General features: G+C 49.1%; 2 long non-coding RNA genes across 7 annotated transcripts in view; one reads left to right on the top strand and one right to left on the bottom strand.

Annotated features, from left to right (window-relative positions):
* Positions 1-1,385: 1,385 nt before the first annotated feature.
* The window catches only part of LOC134522499 (uncharacterized), a 28,700-nt gene continuing 10,498 nt past the window's right edge, over positions 1,386-19,587 (bottom strand). For 2 of the 6 annotated variants that reach the window (XR_010073066.1, XR_010073070.1), the window contains one exon: positions 1,386-4,146. This is a non-coding gene — a long non-coding RNA (uncharacterized LOC134522499). Of the gene's footprint in view, positions 4,147-11,553; positions 12,524-13,221; positions 14,214-17,735; positions 19,451-19,587 lie in introns of those variants that run through there. The other 4 variants (XR_010073067.1, XR_010073071.1, XR_010073068.1 and 1 more) reach the window with 4 other exon arrangements.
* Positions 12,531-14,112, top strand: LOC134522500 (uncharacterized). Its single transcript, XR_010073072.1, has 3 exons — positions 12,531-13,238; positions 13,394-13,477; positions 13,979-14,112. It is a non-coding gene; the product is annotated as an uncharacterized LOC134522500 (long non-coding RNA).

Below are 19,587 nucleotides of genomic sequence, written 5' to 3'. Positions count from 1 at the left end.
AGCAAAGAGATCAGAGAGCTATTTTACACACCTAATTATAGATTATTTCCCACAGCTATAAAACCACAGAGACAGACCCAGAAAACCTGTCGCGAGGTGCTCTGTGCCCTCTTCATCTCCGCTGACTTCTCCCTGTTGCTCCCTTCGTCTCCAGGCTGAACATCCTCCAGACAAAACGGTTGTCAAAAGCAAGGGATACCTATTTCCCCAGGGGACAAAACCTCTCCCCGCCCCAGCAGAGAGCTGCTTAAAAATCAAATTCAACTTATACTTGAACAATCTGCTTAAGCCTTTAGCACCTCGTCGAGTCAGGCTGAGGTTCATCCCATTCCTGTGCAGTTTGGGGATAATCTGGCTCATAACGGTGGCCTGGGGTCCTGCCGAGGAGTGAAAAATTCGATTTTTTTCTTTCCACTTCTGTTTTTTTGGGGGGGTTGCATTTGGCGTGGCCCTTCATGTCCCCGTTAGCTCCCCAGTCCCCACGGAGCCACCTTCCATCCCAGGCGGGTCCGAGCTGCATCCGCAGGGCAGGCAGAGCCGCCTGGAGCACGCTGCAGTGCAGAGCGAGCGTGAAAAGTCCAACAGATCCTATTTTTATATTTACGGAAAGAGACGGGAATCGTCTGTGCGTCGGTATTGGGTTTCTGGTGGTGACACGAAGAGGCCATCCAAGATGTATGACCTAGCAAATGTGCTGCAATGCACACATCACATTTGTTCTCCGAGTAAATAGATATTGTCCAGGGTACATTACATCTGTGCCTTCATGTTTAATTTAATGTAAGTGAACTGCCTTAATTTCTCTAAATTGTAGTAATAAACATAATGCTAACAGTGATACTGCTAATAATTTATTTTGCAAGTGATTAATCAACAATGAACTATTTTAATTACCTGTTCTGAAATGCCAAACTCTAAATTAATTATGTGTCATTATATGAATTCATATGTATACACACACACACACACACACACTTATATGTGAATTCCAAGGCTAATTAAAATGAATAAACCACCGGATTTGGTGAACACATAGCCCTGAGGGGGGGTCTGCTCTGCCCTGCTCTTCTGCCTTTTTGCATTTCAGCCTCGGCACAAAGAGAATGAGATTCCAGGGCTTTACGCAAGTCATTTGTGCTCCTGAAAAATATATTACCCAGAGAAAGTAGCCAGCTCCCGGGGTCCCACACGGCAAAGAGACGTGGGAGCAGGGCTCGGAAGCGGGGGCTGAAGAGCCGGGCTCTTCCCAGTGATCCCTGTGCCGGACCTCGGAGTTCCCTGGGAATAAAACCAAATGGGATCGAACGAGGGAGAAGCAGATGATGCAGATTCCACGTCCTCAATTGTTTGCAACAATTTTTGGAGGGGAACTGGGGATGAAATTAGCAGATTTGGGGCACAACCTAAGAGTTTTCCTGGGGGGGGGGGGGCTGGATCTAGAGATGCTAGAAGGCACAAAGGGAGAGCGTTGGGGTGTTTAACAGCAGGAGCTCCCCCAGGTGCCCCGAGACCAGGCTGGGCAGAAGCGGGTGGGCACCTCTTTGCATTAAGACTCAAGCCCAGAGTCGATGGCCAAGAGGTCCCCGGTCGCCCAGCACTGTCCCCACCAGCCGCCGCGGTCCCCAGGGGGTCTGTGCTCCCCACGGCACGTGCGGCAGCGAGGGGCAGGGGAAGGGCAGGGGAGGAATCTCTAATTTAGGGGTGGGGAGCGAGGCAGCTCCAAGGCAGTTCTAACGCCTTGTAGCACGGGCTTGAAGAACAGGATGATTAATGAGAGCAACGGCGTGAAGGAACCAGAAACTAAGTAATGAGACCTTTATTTGATACATAATACCCCTGGGACCTTCTATAAAGAGAATACCAGGAGTAGGGCTAAGTTTTGCCGGTTTGGGAATGCGTCGGGATGGGGGAAAGTACTGCTGACGTTGCAGTCAAGTGCCTGGGCTGTGCGCAGCCGGGGCCGCAGCGTTGCTCAAAGCAAGCCCGGGACGTGTTAATTTGGTCATATATTTTCAGAGGGTGGAAAGACACCCTGCCTTTTGATTTAGTGTGCTGCGTGGATCTCTGCAACGCTGTGGGTTTAAAATGCGGTGTCCAGAGCCTGCGTCAGTCACCTGCTGGTTGAATTCCGGCTGGGAGATGAAGAAGCCATTATATACATAACAAGAAACTTCCAGCCAAAAATTACTTATGGTTTCAATTGAAGGAGAAGAAGTTGCTGATAGTTTAGGTATGGATGTCAGAAACACAGCAGTTAGCAGCAGAGATGAATGAGAGATTGGGAGGTGATAACTTAGATAAATTGGTGTCTCATCCATATGAAGGAGACAGCTCATCCTCGGTTGCTGCCGAATGACATGAACAGCGGAGCGTATATGGATACTAAAATACACTGGTCTTAAAGTTAAATCCCCAAGAACCATCGGAAATAAGTCTCAGAAGCCAAAGTGAGATCTGATGCACACTGCAAAAATATGCAGTCTGTCAGAGCGGGCTGCTCTCTCCATATAACTTCCACCGTTTGTGGGACAATTATAGAGAAAACGATACTGTGATCTGTAAAGCAGTTCCTGGAGTGGTTTTATTCACTAACTCAATGCTATGCATAATCATTGCCAGCAACGTCTCCAGAGGTGTGTGCATAATAGAGAGACATCAAGTCAATGAGTCAAAACATCAGAAAATAAAATTCAGATGAACATCGCATTCAAAAATTATATCATCTGTCATTTAACACTGTCTGAAGACCTCTTTATTGAAATAATACATCTAAACCAAAAGTTACCCCAGGCAGTAATACCGTATTGCGCCGTGTTTAGGATCTACCAGGACCTGGGGTTTTCTGCAGCTTGAGCTGGCATCCAAAGGCGGTGAGCTGGGCTACGAACCCTACGGGGGTCCCAAGCTGGAGCACCCATAAGCGGCGCAGAGGGGCAAGGCAGGGCGCTGGGAGGGTCCCTTCCTCTCGGGTACCCACTTCAAAACCCGCCAAAGTCAGTAGTGACCCCCCAGCGTCACCCATTTCCTTTGCTGGGCGGATGTGAATAATAATTTCTCTTTTAAGCCCCAAATTAGCCTCTATAAAACGCGTCGTATCCAAACGCAAAACGAATTTGCCCTCGCTGACATTACACTTCACTGCATTAGATCCTTCGTTCCTCCTGTTCCAAAACACCCGTCGAGATATGAAGTTTCCCTTTTCGAAAATGCAGGTCTGGAAGACCTTTAAATCCCCAAAATGAATTCTTGTCGTGCCGTTTTCCCAAAGCACCATGTATAGCATCGTCCCTGCGCTACAGCTCGAAAGGAAAAATTCCCTGCAGATGCATGCATCCGAGGGCAGGAATATCTGCAGGGATATCACAGCATGGGCCAGAAGGCAAGTATATATATTTTTATACATATGTGTATATATATAATGTGTATGTACATATATGTGTGTATTTTTTTCTAATATATATATACACACACATGTATTTTTTAAGTAGAAGGCTTTTCTTCTAGGCTTGGTTTTCTCTTAAACCACATGAAACCATAGCCTATCCTGTTGTACTAAAGGGTAAAAAAGTATTGCCAAGTTGGTTATAATTTCCCACAAGTTCCTAGTAGTGGGTACGGGGAGAAAGAGGGGTTTTCTCCCCACTTTTTTGCTCACTGCCCGTATCTCTGGTCCCACCCCGGGTACAGGCAGGTGCCGGTGGGAAGAGCCAGCGCCGCGTAATGGGTCCGAGTTGCTCCCGGGTGTGAGAATGAGCAACGAGCATCTCTGCTGGAAGCAAAATCGGGAGCTTGGGCGAGCTTTGCCACTTAGACAACAAATCTCCGGGTGCGCTTGAGGGTTCATTTTTCATGGGAAAACGCCGGTGAAACGAGTGCTTTGCTGCTTATTTCTTTATTGCTCATCGGTGCTCCTCCTTGCCCTTCGCTTCTTGGAAAAGGCATGGTGTTTAAACGGGCTGAAGGGCGGACGCTGTGAGAGAACTAAGCCACCCCTTTAATCCCAGAGGCTTCGTAAAGGGTTAATTTTGCTCTCCGGGAAAATCTCTGTCTTCCCAGTCCACTCGCCTCCCTCTCTCCCCCATCCGTCTGGGCTGCCTCCTCCGTACCTGAAGGCATGCTTGCCATCCTTCGAAGAGGTAGTCTCCTCTAAAAAAATCAATAGTTAGCGTTGTCTTTAAATAGTCTGACATTTACCTTTACTGCAGTTTTCATTTCTTTCTGGGATTCCTCAGGCATTTCTATCACCCCTGTACATTCCATATTTCTCTGCCTGTGGCCACCGAGCAGGAGCTTTGCAAGGGCGACAAACCTGCTGGGGTAGCTCTCGGCCGCGAATAAGGAGACTTGAGCAAGATAATTGAGAGGACTGGAACTGACTAATAGGAGCATCTTTAATTTATGGAAGGCATCAAGTGAGAATAATTACAAGCAAAAGGGTAGCGCAAATCCCTGAAGAAAATATATCCTGACTGCAGCTTTCCCAACAAGCAAATGTGAACGCCGGCCCAAAGGTCAAAAATAAAAGACTGTGAGCTTCAACCTCCCGAGCCGTCCACCTTTCCTTTCCCCCCGCCCTTGTCAAGAAATTGCCTAGGGGTTCATTCAGAAACCTGCTGGTTGAGAGCGGGGCTGTTTGCAATCTGGGAAAGTTAAGCAAATTAGCAGAATTATCAGGTAAGAGGCAATTCTCCACAGCCTGCAAAGCAACCGCTTGTTAAATTAGCTCGCACCAGAGAGTTGCGCTGATGGAACGATGGTGGCGGTGTTTGCAGAGGGAAGGCTGTGCAGGCATTTTCTTTGAAACCACACTGCCCCACTCCAGCTGAAAACTAAAAAAGGGGAGTTTGCGCGGATTCCCCGGCAGGCTGGGACAGGCTCCCTGCACAAATGCGCTGGAAGAGGCTTTTGTCTTTTACACGCGTTACTGCTACCCAGTTCCTTCTGAAATAATAATAATAAAAAATATTAAAGAAGAAAACCCAAACGCCTTCAAACTAGCTGCTTCTAAAAGTAGGGGCTGCGGCAGGAGAGCCGACGGCAGGAGAGCCCTGGAAGCAGGTGGCTGGTTGTACCCGCTCCCCACTGGGACTCGAAGGGACGCCCGGGGAATTGCAGCTTCACCGCCCCCAGGGAGACTTTGGGAACGGGTCTTTCGGCAGCAGAAACAGCAATCGGAGTCCTCCAAGACGCCAAGGAGAGGGTGGCTCACACATCTCTCTGATCACTCAGTCTCATTTTTATATACTCTTTAGCTATTGATTTGATATTTTTATACCTTATGTAGTGCACTTAGCACAGAAAAAAATGGATTAACCAAGTAAATGTGCTTTATTAGCGGGTCTCTGATGGAAAATTATGTCAGTTTTCCATTTAAAAGATGCATCAGATTAATTCACTCATGAATCAATTTGTCCACGCTTGAAAAACTACTAACACCCCACATAAAAGTTTCCAGTGTCAAACTGCATGCTGGCTGTAACAGTCAGAGTTTTAAAACGAAGGAAAGGTATTGCTGGGAAGTCTTCAGCCCTTCCGCGCCAGCTGAGAATGAAACGCTCGTCCCCAAAGTGAAGAGCGGGTGCTACCCCAGGCTGCACTCCCGCTCCTCTCGCGGGAGCTGGAGCTGCCTTAGCAAAGTCACACAGCTCTTGCTCCTACTCTTTGAGTAAAACTGCGATGGCACAAGATCGGGAGCTTTGGTAGCCAACCTGGGGAGCAAAGGAGCCAGTATGAGCTAATTGTCCCGCAGTAAATTGTCCAGCAACCAAGCGTCCCTTAGCAAGGGGGTGGCAGAGGCTGGGGGCAGGGCAGCCCAGGAGCAGGAGGATGCGCTGCCTTAGGAAAGGGGGAGAGGAATTAATTCCTTCCACGACGCCGAGGAGGGACTGCAGGATAATTCATTATTTGTTCCTGAGCAAGTGCAGCACAAGGCCATCTCTTACCCCTGGCAAGACATCAGCTCACGGCTGAACACTTGCGTATTTGGGAAATAGTTTCAAACCTCTCCCCCTCTCACTCTCACTCTTCCCCCGCCTTAGCGGTGAAAGGAGAAAGCAGAAGCTCTCTCTCATGCACGGCACACCATGATTTATCGGAGGGGGAGGGCAGAAACAGCCGGAGGCAAATGTTATCGGAGGGAGGTGCTAAGTGATGTGAAATACCTGTCCCACATGGCTGGGGAAAAGAAGTCCTTGGTGTTCCGGCTTTTGTACCTTCAAGAGAAAGGCTGGCCACGCTCTGCCTCCATCACTCGGTTGCTCAGCTCGGTGTAGCCCACCTGGAGCCGACGGGGCTCCTGTGCTCAGCCCCAGCTCCGTGGTGCAACCCTACCCTGCAGCCCTGGGACTATGGAACATCGCATTCCTCATTTTTGATGTTGTATAATAAAAGACAACTACCTGTAGCCAGCTGAGGTGCCTGGGCATCCATTAATAGCACACGCATAAGGTAAGAATACTTTGGAACAGGCTGCCCAGGGAAGTGGTTGAGGCACCATCGCTGGAGGTATTTAAAAAATGGGTAGACATAGTGCTTAGAGATATGGGTTAGTGACGGGTTTTGTCAGAGTTAGGCCGATGGTTGGACTCGATGACCTGAAAGGTCCCTTCCAACCCAGGCAATTCTGATTCCATGATTCTAAGAGCAGATGAACATTAAAACGAGGAGTCTGTCTAATCCAGGCAGACCGACTGCATAAGAAAGTAATTTTCACAGGGCACGGACAAGCTGTTTTCTGTTGTAATTCCATTTGCTGAACACCCCAAAATGCAGGATTTTATTTCGTGGGCTAAAGAGGAGGACTCACCCACACCCAGGCCAGGGTGTTATTACAGCTCGGCGCTGCGGCAGTAACTGAGGTAATGCATGAACCCGCCGAGCTGCCACGGCCGGCCGCACGCGTGCTGTCTGGCCGCCTCAAACACAAAGTAAAGGACGTTTGCTCAAACCTCAGCCAAAGAAATACACGAGGACACGTTTTATCTTGCGGTTGCAAACAGCTCAGGCAACAGCCCCGTCATCGATGCACGGCTCTCCAGGGCTGGGCAGCAGAGGAGCATCCTGTGCCCGGGAGCCCAGGCATCCTTCTCCTGTTCTTGCCTGGATGTGCAGAAGATACCGTCACCCAACCCTTTATTCCTTTGGAAAACACGGGCAGCACATCTCAATGTTTAATCCAAACTAATGTCCTACGGCTATCACGTGCGTGATTATGGCAGTCATTTTTAATTAGGGGTTGTGTCAATAGTATTGACATTTTCATCGCTTTTGGGGGAAGCAGAGGATATTTTCCTGCAGCTGAAGTCCCCTCTTTGCAGTTCTCCAGCCCTCCAGCTGCACCCACTGTGCAAAAGGGCTGTGCGGCTTATTAAAAAAAATGCAAAAGTATTAAGCCCATTCTCTCTGTAAGTTAATCGGAGCGACTTACGCAGCAGCAAACTCCAGGAATGCAGAAATGCAAGTTCCCTCCGTCCTCTGGCAAGTCTTACGATCTTATTCGGATTGCAATATTTATTATTAACAGAAACGCTGGCAGGACCTGGGAAACGCCGGTGGCCCTGCGGTGAAGGGGATGCTCTCCACAGCTGCCTGGGAAGCGGAGTCGGACACGGACGGCTCAAGCCAGCCATGGCGCTCAGTGATAAACACTCTGCAGGAGCTATCCTTCACCCAGAAAAAAAGGGGAAGGCAGGTCTTAGGTTTATTGGTCATAGTTTTTCAAGAGTCAATAAAGACCCACTAGAAAAGGCACGGTTAGTAGCAGGATTATATATTTTTTTTTGCCTATCGCAAAAATACCTTTGGCTATACATAACACCAGTAGAAGGTCCGTCTTCTGCCCAATACGTCAGGATGAATCTCCCTCCCAGAGGATGGTCCTGGTGTAGACGGTGCTCACATTGTACAGTTTTTAATGTCTTTAACCATCTTTAGCTTGGTATCCTGATAGCCCCTTCAGGCTATATGTCAATGCCATCTGGGAGGAAAAGAAGAGACTTCTGCTCAAGCGGTAATGCAGATCTCTTGACTAAAATTGCGCTTCCTTCACTTGACAAACTGTCAGCACGGAACAATTATCTGCCTGTTGGTTTGCTTGTCCTTGCTTTTCTCTCCTCTCAGAAAAACAACAACAAACCAACAGATGAAGGAAAAGGACGCGCATCATAAAACTCCCCGGACAGAATCCAGCCGATCTGACTGCTCCGCCCGGAGGTGTGCTTGCAGATGCATCGAAGGTAAAAGTGGGTCCCTTCTTTACCACCTCTTTTGCCAACTTCTCTTTCGACACTTGCCTGATGAACGCTCCCAGGTCTTTGGGACAATGTGCGTCTGGTTTTATCTGTCTTAAGTCCTGTACAAATAGGGTGGATATTAGAGTATTAGAGTATTTAGGCAGATGTGTTTAGAAGCTCTAGATTATGAATTGCTCCTCAAAATAACGTTTGCATTTGCCGACCAAGGTCTTTATTACAGAAGAGGGTCAAGCAAAAAAGGATTATTGCTGCTAATTATTCACTGTTATTTAATATTTGCACAAAAGGTTTGCAGGACCGAGTCCTCGGGATTGCCTTGTTTGAGAAGCTAATAGGGTTTCCAGGAAAGCAGCAGTGTCTGGCGGGCCATCAGAGCCGTCTCTTAGTGGATATGGAGGACAATTAGATTTGATGTAGTTATGGGGTGGTTGGCTAAAGGCTTATGACGACTTTGCCAGGACCTGATCCTGGGGTTTTCAAAGTCAGCGGTGAAACCTCCACTCAGAGATGTGCTTTTTGGCAAACCGAGTGAAGCAGATCCAATTTTCATACCCCGGGCAGGTTCATGGCCTGGGCAGCTCCTGGCTGAAATGGGCAGCCCCGAGCCGGCTCCGTTTGCTCCAAATCCCTGCTGTTACATCAGGAGGGACTGGGGGGTGAGCAGGGCTGAAACACAAACTGTTGGGAGGGTCATGTGTAATATTTTGGCCCTTGCCTTAGGTTTGTCCCTATATATTCGCAGTCCCTAGAGAATTACCCTGAAGTCTACCAACTGCCTTCTGCTTGGGCCTCGTATTTCCTTGATGAGACCATAATAGGCTGTATTGTTACAGAAATTCCTTGGAAAGTGAATTGAATTTCCCATTCCATAAAGATAAAATTAGACAATAAAAATACTGGCAGAAAGCGTCAAGCATGGGTGCCTGGAGGTGGGATCCACATTTAAGCACCCAATTACATGGCCCAACTTTTGTAGCCCCTGTGTATTCGTATCTTCTCCAGCTTCAAGAGAACGGGAAGCTTTCCTGCTATTTAAGGCTCGGGTGGTTTTGGGGGTACCTAAATACAGACCACGCTTCTTTAAGAAGAAAACATTTTCATTTACATTCCATGGTTTTGTTCAAGTCGTGACGCCTCCAGCTTCCCCATTTGGCGTTTTTTTACTAACTTAATTACCATCACCAAGGAAGAATTTTAATAATGGTGTTGTTTACATTGGACGCGGCCCTGGGGAACGAGAGAGAATAACCCAGATTGCGGGAGCAGGAGGGAGGAGCGTGGTATTTTGGAAACCCCGGCCACAGCCTGCTGGAAGCATCTGTTTCTACTCAACCTTTTCCTCTAGAGTCCCGACATCACTCACAGCCCAGACTGCCAGCAATTAGGGACTTGTGCTGAGGATTCCCTTCCCCTCGTGCTTTCATCCCCATCCTTCCCTGTTTGTGAATCTCAGGACCGACAGCGCCAACGTTAAGGTGATGTTTGCTCAGCTCATGCACGTTCCTGTCTCAGCAGGTGCCTTGGCTTGAAGCTTCTGGGATGGAAATCAGGAGGTGGGATCGGGTAGTGCTCGGCACTGCTAATTGCAAAGCAAATAATTGGCAGGGAAAGACAGTGTGTCGAGATGTGACTCGCAGCTACAGAGGTGGTGGCCACTTGGCTACTTTGCCAAGGGCAGAGCTGTGCTGTGTGGCTGCAGCTGGAAAGCCGCGAGCATCCGTACTACCCACGGCTGCAAACGGGCTCCATGCTGAGGCGGGGATTTGTTGGAGCTGCTCCTTTTCCTCTGTTTGCAGGCCCCAATGTCAGCAAACGCACATTGCAACACCTCTTCTATTACACCAAGTCAAAGCCCTTTTGGATGCGTTGTTGGGCGTCTGGAAAGATGTTGCATTTGTGGAAAAATAAAATAAAAATCAGTAATTTCTTTTACGTGTTTCCAAAAAATCAGCTGGTGGCATGAAGGAAAACATCCTTCTCCAAAGGTTCATCCATTGCTTCCCACTTTTCAGGGTTTTTTTTTTTAAAAAGCAGGAAATACTCTGATCAGTTCTGATACAACCGCTTCTCCTTGCTGGCGCATTTACACGGCAATAGCGATGAACCACAGAAAGGGAAGAAAGTACCAGAACAACTTAGTACCTCCATCGTCCCGGCAGCAACCTGGGCACGTATCTGTCATCACTGTTGTACGGATCCGGGCTCTGCCAAAGGGGGTCTCACCACAGAAGTCGGTCTCACGTGTGGCAGCTGTAGAGGCACTGGCGACATTAAGTGAAGTTTTGACACCTTAGCAGTCTTCTCAGTACGAGAACGGACCACCGCATCCCAAACGAGAGAGCTGGAGACCTGAGCCCTCAGCCCCACGCGTGCTCTTCAACCTGAACTTGTTCTCGGGGAGAAATACCAGGTAGGGGCCCAATCTAATTGAAGTTTGTGGAGAAAACCCCCACCATGTAGACTTCAGTAGGATTTTGGTATGGACGTTTAGGCACCGTTAAAGTGCAGAAAAACGAGCCAGTGGATGCAGGCAAGCACCGTTTTCCTTTTAGCTGAGGAAAGGTGCTCCTGCAGTAACATTGCTCCTGATGTCTTTGACTGTTAAATACCCAGTGACATAAATATTAGATGCATGTTAAGCCTCAGATTCAGCAAATAGCTCCTTATCTTAAAGCACATGAATACTCTTGGCCCTAGGAAGAACATTTAAAGCTACCGAAAGGACCAGAGACGTGGAATCAAGTGAACCACATTTCTGGTGTGTTTAAAGAGACAAATCTCTGCACTCTCTCGTGCCAGGGGTTAACTGAAGAAGTTGTTAAGAAGCAAAGATGGGAATAATCTCACATCAGACTTTGCATCCCGATGGCTCATTATATCCGCAATATTCATGGCTTCTGATAGTCCTATAGATTTACGATGGATAGGAAAAGATGACGCCCAGCTTACTTTCCCACCAATCATTATTACATGGGAAAGTGAGTGATTTTCTTTAAGTCCATTAGCATAACATTAGTGCTTATAACGACCAGACTGGGGTAGACACTTTACAAGTCTTTTCGGTCAAGGAAGTCAAACGGGGGATACTTTTTTAGCGTCATAGCTTTTACCTCTTGAACACAAACAAAAAAAGACATTTTTGCCCAGTTCAGGCTGTGGACGTTTGCAATTTGGGGCAATTAGGAAGCAGCAGGTATTCCTCACTCATTGCCTGCTCTGGGAACCCCGTAACTCCCCATTTCCTCACTAGAGCCTACTGAACGAGCAGCTCGGCGCCTGGAACAAAACACAAGGAGGGAACTTCAGATCAAAACCTTTATTCTTCGTTGCAGCAGATGAAACACTGAGGCACGGGGTGGGCACGAGTGAACACGTATGAAAACGCACAGCATTTGCAGTTGAAATACAGAGCCCTGGACCGCAGCTGAGATCAATACAGGAGGACGATAGAGATTATCAATCTTGAGTGGTCTCCGTCAGGCAGAATTGACTGGCAACCACATAATGACTCAGGCTCAGCCCACCAGTTTAGAGCCTGGGTGATAGATCTGCAGGTGCCAATCATCAGAATTTCCTTATCGGCAGGGTTCACGTGGCCATTTGTCTTCTGCTACCTGGGATGTCTCCGTCCGGTTCAAGCGTTTCATCCTCCAAGGTGCGTCTGAGAGATCAATGCACAGCTACAGCTGGTTGAAGGGGACCAAATCCATTGAAGAGTTGATTTGGTTCCATTTTACCAGCTTTAGCAAAGCATTTGGCCTCACGGGCGGCGGCCAGCGAAGAGGGGAATTCCTCGGGGTCTTTTCTTTCCCAGCTGCCTGCCCCTCTTCTGAACTTGCTGCCTGGCGTTGCAGTGGTTCAAATGGCTTCACTTTCAGGCAGTCGGGATTTATTTAAGCTTCTTAGAGGCTACGGCTGAAGAGCAGGTCTGAATTAAAGAGGCAGGTTTGATAGCAGTGGAATAGTCTGCACCAGCCTGGAGCATTTTTAAACCCGATATTTGGCTCTGTGTGTTTTGAGAGCCACGACGCTATGACAGTGTGACAGAAGTAACGGCTGTTGTTTTAATCCAGGTACTTCAGCTGTCACCTCCTGCCGTCTTCCTTTCAGTGTTGTACGGTCTGCTGTCCTCCCCCGTGCCCTGCATTTCCGAGTCTGAAGTGCCACCCAACCCGCAGCGCAGGTGAAGCAGAGATGAGCTCCGCTGCGGCCAGCCCGGGCCCCAGCGCGGCAACTCAGGGCTGCAGGGCTCATCTCCCCTCGGGGCCATCCTTGGAAAACGGGAAGGATAAGGCTAAAACACCCCAACTCTTTTTTTTAGAGGTCAGCAGACTCAGCCTCCCTACCCCGTGTTTTCTCGCCTGGCATTAACATCAGTTTTAAGATCTGCTTGAGACAAGCAACGGTTGCATTCGCCATCACCAGAAACCAAGAGGAAAGGGGTGGAAAGGAAAAGAAAGAGGGAGGGGCAAAATGGAGAAAAAAAAAAAAAAAAGGTTTTTTCTTTCTTGCAATCTCATAATCAGGCGATTTGCCCCCCCCGAAAGGCGCAAGCGAGCCCCCGGCAGGTAGCCCTGCCCAAGCCACTCGCCCGCTGGTTGGGGCCGCAGCGCTGGGGAGCTGGTTTCTCCTGGAGAGCCCTGCAGCATGACCACCCCCTTGCTAAAAATAACTCGGTAAATCAAATTTAAAAAAAATCACAGCGGCTCCGATCATTTCTGCAAGTGGGAGCCAATAAACTCAGGCCTTTCCTTCTTAACCTAGAGCCAGGCGCAGATATTGCACATTGCCATGTGCATAACCTATTTAAAGAATTTATATGCGTCATAAGGCAAAGGTGACTTTCCCCCCCTCTTCCTCGCAGCCCACCACGCTGCAAGATGATACTGGGGAAAAGCACCTGCGCTTAAAACCGCTGCACGCAGAAATATTGCAAGTGGGCCAGCGTTATAGCTCCCCAAGAAATACAGGCTTTGCGCTGTAACGGTAAGTACTGCAGATCACTTAACTGCCCAAACCCGTTACTCTAAGCTGCCTATAAATAAATGGAGAGAGAGAGACAGAGAGAGAGAAGAGAGAAAGAGAGGGAGAATAGCTTTTTAAAAGGAGCTCTACAATTAATTTAATCGAGTTATCTCTAGGTACCTTTTCAAGAGACAATCCCGCCAAGGAACTAAATGAAAACGTAGACAGCGGACACCAGGAAGTATTAAATTCATGCTTTGGTGAGTTACAGGAGGCAAAGGAAAGGAATTATTTACCAGCGACTGGGGGGTGGTGGGAATGCCGTTGGTGACCGATGCTGCACCGGGAGCTAAACCCCAGCGGGCACGCGGATTTGGGGTTAGCGTGCACCAAGCTGCTCGAGCATCCCCACCACGCGCTTAAAACACACTTTGCTCCCCAAGTACGCTTGCTCTGTCCCGCTCCCATCGATTTGAGGAGAATCCATTGAAATCGAGACAGAGCAGCGAGGGGGTTACACCGAGCACCTTCTGGCCAGGGACAACGCTGTCCCCACTCCCCCCCGGCTCTGCTTCGGGGACTGCCCGGGAACACATTTGAAATCGATGCGAGTTGGCGTGGATGCTCTGTAACATTTTGTTTAAGTTCTCTGCCGTGAGTTATGAGTGAGCTTTTCCTTTTTAGAAAATTAGTTTTTCTCTTCTGGATGCCATTAATCAAAACTAATGATGTCTCTCTGGTGGTGAGGCTTTTCCCAGCAGCCGAGAAATAGCAGCCCACGGTATCGGCTGGAGATTGCTGTAACCCACCGGGGCTCGTAGCCTCCTGGCAGGGCGAGCACAGCTCCCCAGCAGCCCGCGTACCGCCAGGCTGGGCTCTGGGGCTCTACAACCCGGGCAAGATGAATTACGGAGGCTTTGCTTGGTGGTGTTCAAAGGTCCGAGCCATGCCGAGGTTCTGATGTCTCCTGCGAGGCAGTGCTCATCCTCCGAACCCCTGGGAAACGTGGGGTACGGGGTTCAGCAGCAGCAGAGGTGGCAGCAGAGCTTTGCCCAGCCCTCGCGGCCGGGCAGGGCTTTGCTGTCCCTCTCCCCTCCCTCCTCTGCCGATACTACAAGCACAATCTGCGACAGCACCATCTCCCCGCTCCAAAACCTCAACCACCCCATGCCCCCGAATGGAGGTTTGCTGCCCAGAGTGAAGCCAGCTCCACTCATTCCCTCGTCAAACTGGGTCTCCCGTTGGAAAGGTCCTTCCTGGTGGCTCCGTCCCCAAGGACAGGGGCGGGTGCTGGTGCCACCCTCCGCAGGACCCTTTCCCAGGCCCCTCCTGCCCCTCGCACCGGCACATCCCCGCGCGGGGCAAAGTCCACGCGTGCTGCGGGATGGCATCGCAGAGCCACGGGCAACACTTGTTAGAGGCAAAGCAAAGCCAAAATTACAAAATAAACCTGCGCACGGCTTTTCGCTCTCCGTCGACCATTGTGTAGCGCCTCCATTTTGCTTTCGGCCCGGGCGACAGCTCTGCCGTTAACAATTATAGGCATGAGAACGGGCAAAATCGCCGCAGTACCAACCCGCCGCCACGGCAAACGGGATGAGCAGTAGGCAGCGAAAGAGGATCTGATCTATTGAAGACCTTTCCACTTTAGCCTCAATATTCTAATACAGACGTGTTACAGACACTACAGCAAAGCCAAAGAATTTATCAGCATTTGTCGATATTCCTAATGAAGCAGAAGATTCGACATGCAACAGAATTAGCCTACAACGAACCCTTGCATAGGGCCCATCCTTCTGCGCCCAGAAATCTCCTGCCTATTCCAGTCCGATACCCTTTTGAGAAATGAGCATCCCTCGAAGCCATTATCGTTATAAGCTAAAAGGCCAAATGAGACAAAGTACTGTTGCTCTTCATCTGAATAAACAAATCATTTTTAGATCAAATGCATTAACAATTTATCATCCTAAAATCCAATCAAAAGGAAAAAACAACAATACAGAACATTGATTTCCTACAGCTTTATCTTAATGAAGTGCACATTCCCTTCGTAATTAGCTTTGGAAGGTTTTTTTCCCCTTTCCTCAAGCTAATGTGTTATTTGATTTCCATCCAAACGTTACTAAATCGGAGGAAATTTCCCCAAAATGAAGTGGCTTTTGATAATACAGGAAAATGCCTACTTTCTCACTCTGCTATTTTTCCCACCAAAGAGCCATACTCGTACTGCAGATGATTCAACTTTATTGCCCAGTGTCTTTGCGAGGATGCTTAAATCAATGCCACAGTTGCTGTATTCTGCACAATGTGCCATTTGTAAACCAGAAAATGCAACCTCCCCGCTTTTACCCGTTTCCTTGCAGACATCAAATATTAATTTAACTTATATTATTACGGGGGAAAAGTGGAGTGTGTTTTATTAACATTTCTAAAATTATAGATATTCAACCCAAAAAGTAGACTCCAGACAAGGCTCCAGAGTCTACCGCTCGGATTTCATTTGACTTAATTAAAAAGCACTCAGTTCTCCTCTGCACTAAAGTAGTTGCTGACGCTGCAGTAGCCGCTCAGTCTTTCCAACCAAAACTATTACCTGAACTTAATAAAGTGTCTGTTTAATTTACACACCCCCGTGAACTCACCTGTCCCCCACAGACACAACGCGGTTCTTGCTAACGACCGGCGAAGGCGGCGAGTCGACGGCAAACTCCCCAGCGCCCCGGGGTAACTCAGCTGCCCCGTAACACCGTTTCCACCACCTTTTACCCTCCTCCTCCGCCGTTAACACCGTTATCCAATATCCACCACCCGACGACCCACCGCACATCGCTGGAAACGCTTTTTTGCCAGGCCGCCTCTCCGTTCCTCCCCTAAATCTCTCTTTTAAATCTTTTCTTCTGTAAATGATGCTGAACAGAGGACTATTGCTTTCATCCTGCTTCACTGATTATTTGCTGAAATGCAATGGCTAGTTTGATAGCCCGGTTTTATTGGGATGTATTGCCGAGGTACCTGGCAATAGCTATGACAGAGAATAAAGCCCCAAACCCTACAATTATCACCTTATTCCCTAGTTATACAAAAAGTCAAAAGCGACCTTATCAAAATCTTGGCTTTCAAGGTGAGAAACTCTGTCTTAACCCAAATTTTGGTCCTAGGCCTCTTTCTTGTAAAAATAAAGGTCCTATTTCAAGCACAGACCTGAGGGGTTCTGGCGGTGCCGAGCATCGATACCTGGAGGGAGCTGCAAATGCTCCGGCTCCACGCGGGGCCGGGACGGTCCCTCCGATGCTCCGCGCCGCTCTCCGGGAGCCGCAGTTCCTGGAACCGGCCGTGGAAATAGTTGTGGGCTTGGATTTTTATTATTTTCTTTTTTTTTTTTTTTCCCCAACTCGCACACTCAAAAGAGAACAAAGCCGTTCCCTAATACAGTTTGTGCATTTTATGGACCAAACAATTAAATAGGTTTTAAAACATCTGCTGACTGCATAATTCCATACAGGGGAGTGCACTCAGCATTTTTAAACGGCAACTGATACGAGATACCACTTAATAGTACAAAACACCAGCAGTCCCGTTAAAATCAATAGAAAATTAGATGCTATGAAAATGCAATATGTGTCCAATTAGTTATAATTGGAGCAAATGGTGATGCAGATAAACTCCTGGAGGAAGATGTATTTGTCCAGCCCGCTCCCTGCCTGCTCTGGGCACGGCACGGGATGGGCAGTGACGGGCTCGGCCGCGTCCCGCGGCACGAACGACGATCCATCTAATACAGGCGTGTTAACTCTTATCTAATTACGGAGTTGCTCGGGGCCCGCAGCACCGCTCCGGCGCACCACTGTGCGGGGTGAAAAATGATCCCCTGTCACACGGAAACCTCCCTGTTGGACTTGACAAATTACGCCAGCAAACCTGTTTAAGAACTAAAAAATCCTTGGACGCGGTGACAGGCAGAGAAAGATGCTTCCTGGGGGCAGTTATTTATTTATTTATCCGGCGGAGTTTAAGAATTGCAGCTCAGCCCCCCGGACGCTCGCTTTTCTGCCTGCCTGCCTGTTGTATCCGCTCAGACTCCTTCTCACCCATTATTTTTCAGGCTTCTTTCAACTCCCGAAAACTCGGCCGCACGGCAAAACGGGAACTAGGTTATGCGAGCCTAACGCTTTATTTTTAACATCCTTGGCGCAACACAGCGGCCTCCTCTTTGTTTCATCTTACGACTAGAAGGAAAGAGCAAAGATCCCCCATCGCAGCGGCACAAAAGGTACGTCCCCACCCAAGCGTCGCTCCAGCCCCTCCGTGCCTTTGCAGTGGCTGGAAGCAAATCGCTTGTGGTACAGCAAACGTTATTAATTTGGGGGACGCTTTTTCATATAAACACTATAAAGTATTAGTTATTTTGCCAAAACCGTTGGCTCGGCGCTAAGAAGCAATAACTTTCTCTAGGGTTCGTATTTTATTCCTGTTTTAAGTAAATAATTCAAATTATTAAAGACTTAGGGCCATAAAAATAAAGGAAAAAAAAAGCTCATGTTTACCCAGACCTGAAACCTTTTTGCATTATTGGACACTCGGTTCCTTACACCGTTAAGGGAAGTGTCTCTCGAGAAAGACGGGGGGGGAAAGAAGTGGCAGCTTTTATTTGTTACGCTGACTCAGCCGAACGGTGGAACAAGAAACGTTAAGACCCGACCCATAACTTTTGTGGCCGCTCAAAGGACGTATTCTTCCTCGACACTGATAAAAGTTTAATACGTAGTTGCCCGGGTTTTTAATAAACTTGTCAACAAAAGAGCAAGGCAAATTGATGGGGACCTTCCCAGGAATAAATTCAGCTTCAAATAGGCCAAACGAGCGCGGAGGACAGGGAGGGGACGGCACGCGGGTGACTTTTGCTGGTCTTTGCAAAAATGGCACAATAGATTTTAGCGGGTGCGTCTTATCGTCTCAAAGACGAGGCCTTAGGACGAAGCTGGCTCAATCCAAACAGAGCGAGGGGGTGCATCGCGCTGGGGAGGGGAAGGGACAGACCCCGAGAGAAACACCCCCCTCGCCCTGCGTGTCCCCGTCCCGCGCGGACCCGCTCAGGGACAAGCTGCGGCATCGCTCCCTGCACATATTTCAGGACATCCCCTCCGGGTACCGCCAGCACAGCCCCATCCCCAGCTCCGCCAAACCATCCCTGTTCCCCGCTCCATCTTCTCCCGTCAAATACTCAAGGCTGAGCTTAATTCAAGGAAAACGCAGCCCTTTGCCACCGCTGGTACGGGAGGTGGGTCGCACCCCTGCAGCCTGTAGCTACACCTACCCCTCGCCTACAGAAACCGGTCACACCGCGTGCACGGGGACGTAAGCTACACCCACTGCCCACCTTCTGCGAGGTCAGGAGTGAAAGCGCTGCATGAGATTCATTATTTTCTCCTAGCCTCCACCAAATCGGTGCCTTAGATTACTGAGACTTGGGTTTTTTTTTTTTGTTAATTTGTTTACCCGAAGTAAACACAAATTAACACAAGTAAACACAAAGTGGGAGGTGTCCTTGCCCAGGGCAGGGGGGGTTGGAACTAGATGATCTTTAAGGTCCCTTCCAACCCGAACCGTTCTGTGATTCTGTGTGTGGTTCTGTGATTAAATCAGAGCTTCCGATAACCTCCTTGCCGGCAAACTAACCCAGGGCGTCCCAGAAGGGGACACCACCAGTCTCTCCGTCTCAGCATCTCCTTGTGACACTTTGCAGCCCGTGTCACCGGCTCCCTCCCAGCGCCCTCCTTCGCTGGCACCGACCGGCGCCGGCAGCCCGTGGCCAAGTCCTGCTCCCGAGGCCGGGTCGCTTCTCAGATTGGAAGCGCTGCCCCGGCCGTCGCGGTGAACTTTATTCTTGACCGCTCTTAGGTCACTGGATTCCTGCTCCCGGCAGCTTTATCCGACACCCCGAATGCCAGGCTCGACTTGCCTATGTAAGGGCTTCGCGGGGATGGCTCCCGTCCGTACAGCTGCCGGGTGACTTCTGTGGTCGACGGTCACGAGTCCCGCGCCTCCCGCCTGCCCAGATGCCACCTAATCCGGTCCCAGCAGAAGGGCAGCTGGGAATGAGCACTATTTATAGCAGCTGTTCCCTGGTTCCCCCTGGGCTCGTCAGTCCGACCAGGGCTTTTTTAGAGAGCGGCACAGGTCCCAGCGCAGGCCATATCTGGGCATGGCGAGGTGTTTACAGGCATGGCCCTGGGCTTCATGAAAGAAAAATAAATAAATAAATAAATAAATGAAAAGGAAACTCCTGCGTCTGTTGGAGATGTCAGTCGCCCTGCTTCCCCCGAGCCCCAGCGTAGCCTCCTGAGCACCACCAGCAACTGCTCCGACTGCT

This window comes from Chroicocephalus ridibundus, chromosome 12, assembly GCF_963924245.1.
Source record: "Chroicocephalus ridibundus chromosome 12, bChrRid1.1, whole genome shotgun sequence".
NCBI lineage: Eukaryota > Metazoa > Chordata > Aves > Charadriiformes > Laridae > Chroicocephalus > Chroicocephalus ridibundus.
Note: the sequence above shows the minus strand (reverse complement) of the source record. Positions and strands in the feature narration are given on the sequence as shown.